Genomic DNA, 9302 nt, shown 5'->3' on the forward strand with positions numbered 1-9302 from the left:
CCAGAAGTAATTGCCACAAAAGTTGCAGTTATCCTCTCACTATAATATGATATTGAAGGACCATGCAAATGTGCATCTCTTTGGGATAATGGGATTCATGTATGTCATATTTTGCAAAGTAAATGATATAAGAAAAAGATAGAAGTAAAAAAGTCCCAAGCGATTAATTCTGAATGAAGACAGCAATGGTTACATATCTAAGATTTAAGTGTATGAATTTTAGATCAGACTGTGTCAAGCTTACAAGTTATTTCAGGTTTAAAAGCCATTGTAACGTTCACTTTGCATATATTTGTATTAATTTAAAAATAAAATTATATTCTAGCATGTTTTCAGCTTGCTTTAATCCTCCTTGGTTTTGCTTATCAACAACTATCATCTTTGATCATTCCACTATGTGATGTTTGCTGTCAGGTCTGCTGTTTGTTTCCAAAGGAAGAACATGAAGGCTCACAGAATGAGCAGAAGCTTAATGTCATCAACTACATGTGACATATAAAAAGCCAAAAGGTGAGAAATAATACTGTGGGGAATTTTCAATGTAGCCAAACCTGAAGACCTCGCCAGGGCATTCTGAGCTCAGTATTGGATTTGACTGATAAATTCTGATCTTGTTAGAAGATGATGTTGGTATGCACAGACATGTCTTCTCTCATTTTTGTTTAATACTTTTTAAAAATAATGACATGATACTAATAAAATATTAATAAAACTTCTAATTAAACAATAATTCTTAGTTTTCAGTAGAAAAGAAAAACGAACGCCACCCTGGCATTTAAATACAGTTTGTGTGAAAGATAAGCTACCAGCCTGCAAAAAGCTGTCTTTAGATTTACTTAAAGGGCCAAAGTACAGTATCTTAAATTCAAGTTAATTAATTTAATAAAGATCACAGAGAAGTTTCAGTCAGAAGTGAACTCAAGCAGGTTTTGTTCTAAAGAGTGCACTTCTTACAGTTCTCAGTACAGTTTGAGTTAGTTTGCTGATAATCTGGTAATATCCGTGCCAGATCTGATGGCATATGATGAAGATTCTGTTCAACACTGAGTGCTCATAAATGATTAAAGAAAGACAAAGAACTTCCCTGTGCTTGGTAAACAAGAAGATAAAATTAGGTTGTGACTAAAGTTATATTAAAAGTTCTCTAATATGACATTAATCAAAATGTGGGTGTCAGCAAAAGTAGGAAGCAGTCTTTATCATCATGTTAGCTAAGTGGCAGGCAAACCTGCCTGGAAATGTAATCCAACCACACAGGAAATCTCTTCCTTATGCTTGAAAACATGAAGATTTTATCTCCTCTTCCTGAGGGGATTTATCTTATCTAAGGGTATACCCTCAGTAATACAAAGAATTAATCCTTTAATGCTACAGACTTTGCATTAGTCATAGCTTGTAGCAATAAGTGCCAGAAAATAATTAGTATTGTGTTAAGAAATTAAATATTTAGCTTGTTTTAATTAATTGGTTTCTATTTCATTAGTACCCTTGGAAATGTATTGTGCAACAGTTAGTTAACAAGAATCCCAATGTGTAAGCTACTCTTTATATAACAGCTCTCATTTTCAAAGAGCACTACTTGTACTGGCATTCATTAGACTTTAAAAACATGGAATTAGAGTCCATATAAATACTTAAACATTTCATTAAGCATGCATAATTCTTATTGACTCTAGGCTGTTTTACTATAGGAACCTTTTATCACATGACAAGGGGTAAGTGGCTTTTTTTCCTATCTGAGAAGTATATTTAATGTCCAAGTAGAGAATAGCTGGAGAGTAACTGTGGTTCAACATTTTGAAATAGTTCATTCACAAGATCTGCAGTTGAAGTACTATGCTCAAAACAGAATGTAAGAAAGCTGATTGTCTTTTAGGTATTGAGAATTCATCTCCTTCTCAGTATTTCAGTATCTACTCTGTATGAATCTGAATCTGAGAGAGCTGCTTCAGTTTTTCAGTCAATAAAATGAAATAAGTAATTTTAGGCCATGGATCTTATAAACTCTTTCAAACATTTTCTTTAGATTAAGATCAATTGTGCACTCTGAGCATCTCTTTCTTTTCACAGATTATAAATTTTAGCTGCATAGTTCAGAAGTGAACATTTGATCCAATTTGATCTCAGCTTAGAGCTACAAGTTAAAGCTGCATGTGTGTGCATAGCTGAAACCACAACAGGTATGAAAGTTATTTTTATTGCAATCTCATCTGTACAAACACCTCACAAAATTACATCACAGAGTTATAGGCTCATTTCCAGTGAATATCCATGTTCACAATATCTGCCAATTACACAATAAGTTAATTAAATTTCTGAACAGCCCGTAGTAGTAGGTTGACACTGGCCCAATACCAGGCACCCGCCAAAGCCCTTCACACACTCATCTTTTTGCAGCTGGACAGAGGAGAGAAAATGAACAGAGGGTTCATAGGCTGAGATAAGGACCAGGAGAAATTTCTCATCAAATACCGTCACAGGCAAAACCATCTCAACTTAGAGCACTGCACTGAATTTTTGACACTAACAAAATCAGAGCAGGATAAAAAATAAGTAAAATAAGCCCTCAACACCTTCTCCTCACCCCTCCCTCCTTCCTAGTCCTACCTCACTTAGTCCTTGCACCCCAGCAGTGCAAGGAGACAAGGAATGGGGGTTATGATCAGTTCATCACCCGAGGTTTTCTTCTGCTGCTCAGGGAGAGGAGTCCTCCCCCTGCTGCACTGTGGGGTCCCTCCCACAGGACACAATTCTCCATGAACATATCTGACGTGGCTCCATCTCATGAGCAGCAGATCCCTGCAAACTGCTACAATGTGAGTCCCTCCCATGGGGTCCCCTTTTTGTTTTGATTTCTTCTGAAATACCTTAGCACAGAGACATTGCCACCATTCCTAATTGGCCCAGCATCGGCCAGGTCCACAGGCACCTTTGGAGCCATCAGGGATTGATTCTGCAGGACATGGAAGAAGCTTCTAGTAGCTTCTCACAGAAGACCCCCCTGTAGCTCCCCTCACCACTACCAAAACTTCCAGGCCAGGCAAAACCAATGCACCTCTATTCATCATTTATTCATTGCTTATTTTTAATCAGAGACAACAGTTATAATATTCTGACACTTAAAATTTATAAAATTAGAGCATCACTGACAGAAGTTGATGATTCTTACATGATTCATCCTGTTACAGCATGGTTTCTCAATACAGAGCTTATAACAGAAGCATATTGTATATGTCACTTCGAATCCTCATTCAGCCAGGCTTAATTGATATCCAAGAAACAGCAGGGCACCTTAAAATAGCTGTAGTAGATGATGCCTCTGATGCCATTGTCTGATATCTACAATTTCCATAACACAGTGACTTTGCAGACATGACTTTGAAGTACTGCTTTGTGTTTAGAAATGCACAGAACAAAAGGATTGGTAGTCTGAAGGAGAACAAATTCAAATGTTTCCTTAATATCCTCATAGAATAAAATATGATAGCCTGTAGGAGCTATGAGTTGATGTGATCAACACCATGCAGTAGGAAAACAAGAAAATACAGCTAGGCTCCATATTACAATGCCCATGACAAACATTTTGACAAAACCTATCACTAATAATATTCTCTAAGCTGAAGTGGAAAAAACTAATAAGCTTATTATATCAGAAGAAGAAAGTTGTGAAGGCTGAACATCTGTATGCAATAATGAACATTCTTTAACTGGAAACTAAGCCAAAGGAAATACCAACTGTTGCACTGAAAATTGCTGAGATTCACTTTTGATTTACGAACAGCTGGAATCTCTAATTATCTTAATATAATGAGTCACTTTAATCTTCACTAAAGTATGTTTCAAAAATCTATCCAAAGATTTTTCTTCATCAGGAAAATGCAGTTAAACATAATCTGTCAACAGTGTGTACAGTCTGATTAAATTCTGTTCTTGGCTCCAGCCACTTACTTTCACCTGCTGAGGTGGCCTAAATATTCCTGCAATGCAAATTTAATTTAGAGTGCAGCTAAAAAAAAGTCATTTATTTTATAAATTTTATTTAAAGATGTGGGATTTTTATAACAGAAAACTCAAAACAAACATCTCCCCCCAACAAAAAAACCCAAAAAAACCCAACAAACAACAAAATGAAATGATATAGCAAGCACATAATTTAACATTTATATTTTTCCATTGAGTTATTGCAATTGCACACATAAAAGACAGGAAATACTTCTGAAAAACCATTTTCAACACAAACAATAGGCATTTTAAGGATACCTATGCTCCTCATTTTGAGTATGCATTCTGTAATGATATCCCCTACTAAGACTGCAGTAATTGTCTGTGTACTTACAGTTGCCATACTGGAGAGTTTTGCTTGTCAGAATTTCCTTATCAGAAGGATTTTCCTTGTCAGAAGGAAATAGACTTTTCTCAGATATTTATGGTTTTGTATAACAATAGGTCCAAACAGAACTTGGTATTTCCATTTTAGAAATAAGAAAAAACATAAATTACATTGGGGGAAAAAAAAAAAAAAGAAAGAAGAGCCAAACCCAGGATAAAATACAGAGGAAAAATGGGTTTAAATTCTAACATTCTTCATGTCAGAAAGGAGGTCATAACCTCTATTTGGAAGTCATAATCTTAAATCTTTGAATTGCTTTATGAAAAGATGAAAGAGCTTAATATTCCTCTTTGTTTATTTTCTCTAGATTTAAATATCGTTGTTACATTTGTTGAGCTAATTTTGAAGTTATCCTTACTTTAGCTGTCACTATTTAGGATTTCTTTTAGAAACAATGCTGTTATAAAGCAGAAGTGGCTAAACCACCTTTGGAAGATGTTTTATAAAACTGAAGAGTCAGTTGGGGGATATATGAGTCAATCCTATCTTCATTTTTGCTAATTCCTTCAGAAAATTTTTAAGACCCAGGAGGCTGGGACATCTTAAAAAAAGCATTCTCAAACAGACTTCAGATTCAGATGCTGACTAGTTAATATAGATTTTTATTTAACAGGTTTATACTGATGTCAGGCTGATAGATCTGTATTTTACTATATCTTTTTGTAGAACTTTTTTTTTTTTAAAGTCAGTGATACATTTTCTACACTAGCTTGGTCACGAGGAAACAGATAAACTCCTGTTTAAAAATTCTATTAGTAATTTATCTGCTCTACCCCTAAGTCCTGTTAGAAAGTAAATTCCATTCTAGTCCTGCTGACTTGTGAGTGTTCATGCTATCAACTTGTTCCATATCCCCCTCAATTTCAGACTTATCCTCTGCTGAGCCATCTGCTATAATGAGTTCTAGCATGGGAATTGCTGCCATTCTTTCGTAGTGTAACCTCTTGAACAATTTTAGCTTTTCTGTACAGGTCTTGCCTTCTCTAAGCACTCTTTAACAACCTGATCTGCAACTAAATGAGCAGACTTGCTAAATGTTTTTTTATTTTCCTGTCTGAAGAAGGTATTGCTGTATATGTTGATTCCTATGTCAATTGCTTTTCAAAGTCTTCTGGATTACTTTAATTTTAATTTTTTTTGCCAAGTTTTCTCATATTTTCTACTTTTTTTTCTGAAAAAGTGCTCTTCAGCATTTTAGAGATAGGAGACATTTTCTTATGTGTAATGATTTTTCTTATCTTTTGGCTAAAACACCTTTTTTTTTGTATTCATTAGTGCTGCACTTTTTGGAAGGTATCATTCAATAATGGCCACAAAACATAAAAAGATTTAATTCCTTTAGCTTTTCTCTCTTCAGTTTCTTTCTTAAAAATGTCTTTATTTTTACTACTTTTCAATGGACCTACTGTAAGTCCTGTGAGGCTTGCTAAATATGATGACAATCATTGTTAAACAGTTATTCCTCATCAAAAAAATCTTTACCCAGACCCTGGACACTGCTTGGCACCAAATCACAGATCACACCTCATCTTGCAGGCTCCCTGTAAGCTGTTCTATGAAACAAATAATCAGCAAATTCAAAACTTTTTCCACTGTATCACATCCTGGTGTAATGTTTGCCGCTTGTACATGGCAGAGGAAGAGGGAAGGGGAGAAAGTGGAGTCTCCCACCATGCTTGAATTTCTCTTTCTACCTCTTTATGTGTCTTGGCATATGGTGACAAATGACTGAAGACTTACTACATGCAGAATCTGCATTACTTGCTAAGATGGTTATTTTATTGGATTTGATTCTAGCTCTCTTAACTTACGCTACTAATTTGTGACAAAAATGGCTTACTTTTTTTTTTTCTACTTCAGTGTAAAAATGAAAGACTATGGTCCTTCCAGAAGTCTGCTCTTGAACAGTATGTCAGAGACATCATGTATGGCTAGACATTTAAGTCTCTTCATCTTGTTTCTTTGTCACATTTCTCTCTGAAAATTAGGTAACACACAAAGTAAATGTCATACAGAGAGTTAACCAGATTATTTTCATATATTGAACATGACAAAGGGTTCTGTCTAGGACATGTTACATAATGTTAATGATGAAGTTGTGGTTTTAAGTGTCAAAAAGGACAATTCAAGTTAGCTTTTGAGCTGTAATATCTGGGAAAAAACCAAGCCATGAAAACTGTCAGTGGAGATTTTATTATTAATGTCTTTTTCTCTTTTGTGATTCCTTTACTTATTACTTTAGGGTTGTTTTTGTGGATGACAGTCATCAACTGTTACTTTCACAAATCACAGTCTGACATGGTCTTTTTCTTTGCATTTCCTACATCCCGCCAATACATTTTCCAGACAACTGAACATAAGGCTTCCAGATAGGCATTGGCTGAAATTCTTTGGAAGTAGACTTAATTTTGAGTTCTTTTCTTCAATTTTTTAACCAGAAGTTACAGCTATATTAAAAACATTGGTGTTTTAAACTTTTAGAGAACAATATAATATACTTTCCTCTTGGACAGAAAAAGCCTTTTCTGACCTGTAAAGTGAAAGGATATTGGTTTCAAGAAATGCCAAAGCTTTTTCAGAATTATCAGTACTTTTAGGGAAAGATGCAGGTCATGGCATAACTGGGCAATAAGGTGATTATATAGTTCAGCTATTAAATTATAATTATGTGAGTGTAAGAGTGACAAAAAGGTAGCATTAGTTTCTATTTTTAGCTCTAATGATATACTTCTAAAGTTTATACTCTTTTTTGAATTTTTGTTCTAGTTAGAGTGAAATTTATATTTCAGAAAATGGTACTTTTATCAATCAAAGCACTGAAGAGGAAAAAAAAATATAAATTTTAAGATTGAAATTACAGATACTCAAATATTTCTCCTTTGAATACATATTTTTGAGGGAGTCATTAGACCACTGTACTTTCCTGTGACATACATCAATACTAAATGCAGAGTGACACTTCACAGCAGTAGTAAAACAGGGCTAATTACCATGACAGCCATTTGCTTGTTCTTATTGAATGGTGTTGACTCCATTTGGTGATGCTTCATGGTGAAATATAAGCCAGAAGAGCAGGAGAAGAGTTGTGTTTTATTCCTCCATCTATTTAGAGACCTGAATTACTTACACATCAAAGACACACTTTTCATCATTCCCACTGAGATCTGAACTGACCACACTGTAGTTTCTCAAAATTTCAGCTTATAGAAGGTTTATTCCAAGTATCTGGTAATTTTAATTTTCACAAAATTATATATCTGAACAGGTATATAATATATAATTAAGTTTGCCCAAGTTATTGGAAGTTTGCCCAAGTTATTAGAAGTTTACTGCATAAAGGAACCTCCCGTTAGGAACTTGACTATTTGGAATGTGGACAAAATGAAATCAGTATATTCTAATTAAAATTCAATTTCAGCAAACGAAACCACCTCTGTATCTATTTCTACAGTTGTTTTCTGAGAACCTTCATCAACAGACATCTTCAAAAACATGGCCTAAAAACTTTCCTTTGCATTTTGTTTCTGGTATTTTCCAGAAAACTGTTCTGGAATTCATCTTAACATAATTTTCCTACTATATATATAACACTACAGCTGCTTAAATATGGCCTTAAATTGCTATCAGCCTAGAAAACCTTTTTCATATATAAGTTTTGGAGATTATACTTCCATTGTGAAAATTTGAACTGTTTCATATACAGCTCACTCCCCAAGAAGACTACACAAAAAGGAACTATACATGCATACATGTACAATGAATAAATTAATGGATGTTTTGCTTCAGCATACAGTATAATGAGCACACCAGTCCCCTTATTTTCCTACACTTCCACCTGAAAGCATTAAACACCTGTGATACTCTCGGTGTGTGGACAAATGTCACAACACAGAACCCAGTTATTCTATTAGATTTTCTCAGCAATTTCAAATTGTTCATCTGGAAAACTTTCTTTCATAAAGGCAATACTTTTTTATCATTGATTTGATAGAAATTTTGCTTCTACTACTATTTATTAGAGATTCAAACCCCAGACATTAGAAAGAAGATGTGATGATTAATTAACAGCTTGAACTCTCAGTTTAGGCTGAATCCTCAGGATTACAGCAGACTCTAATTTATACCAGGCAAGCTCACAAGCTTAAGATACAAAAATTTCATGATGCTGATTTCCATTGCAGTGGAAATTCTTTACCATTCTAATTAGCAGGTAATACCCTATGGATTAATTTCTCTTCCCATGTATTTCTTTCTTTTCTTCTTTTCCTAGTATTCTTTCTTGTCTCATTGTGCAGGAATATTTACTAAGTACCTATTCATCACTGCCTATTCTGCTACATTGTCCACAAGTATCAACAAACAAATAAGGAGACAGATTCCAGAGTGCAATGAAAAACAGCAGAAGGTAAATAACCAGTGATTATTAGAGGTATCATGAGCATACACATGCATGTTCTGGCTTTGGGTGGGGTAAACTATCTTCACAGTGGCTGGTATGGGGCTGTGTTTTCTGCCGAACACAGCGTTGGTAATACAGAGGTGTTTTTGTTATTGATGGGTAGGGCTTGCACAGAGCCAAGGCCTTTCCTGCTTTTCACACTGCCATGCTGGGGAGGAATTTTGGAGTGCATAGGAGGTGGGAGGAGACACAGCCAGAATAGGTGACCCAAACTGACCAAAGGGATGTCCCAGACTATATAACTCATGCTCAGTACATAAAGGGGTGGGGAGAAGTAGGAGGAATGGAGGAATATTTGGAGTCATGGTGTTTGTCTTCCCAAATTACAGTTACATGTGATGGGACCCTGCTCTCCTGGAGGTGGCCAAACACCTGTCTGCCCTTGGGAATCTGTGAATTAATTCCTTGTTTTGCCTTGCTTGTGTGCACAACTTTTTCTTTTCCTCTTAAACT

The 9302-nt window shown here is 35.2% G+C and overlaps 1 long non-coding RNA gene across 1 annotated transcript; it reads left to right on the forward strand.

The window, feature by feature from the left end:
• The first annotated feature begins 374 nt into the window (after positions 1-374).
• LOC111925648 (uncharacterized) lies at positions 375-8812 on the forward strand. The gene is made up of 3 exons (XR_002862364.2): positions 375-510; positions 2071-2180; positions 8661-8812. It is a non-coding gene; the product is annotated as an uncharacterized LOC111925648 (long non-coding RNA).
• The last annotated feature ends 490 nt before the right edge of the window (positions 8813-9302 follow it).

Source organism: Cyanistes caeruleus, chromosome 1, assembly GCF_971803275.1.
Source record: "Cyanistes caeruleus chromosome 1, bCyaCae1.hap1.1, whole genome shotgun sequence".
NCBI lineage: Eukaryota > Metazoa > Chordata > Aves > Passeriformes > Paridae > Cyanistes > Cyanistes caeruleus.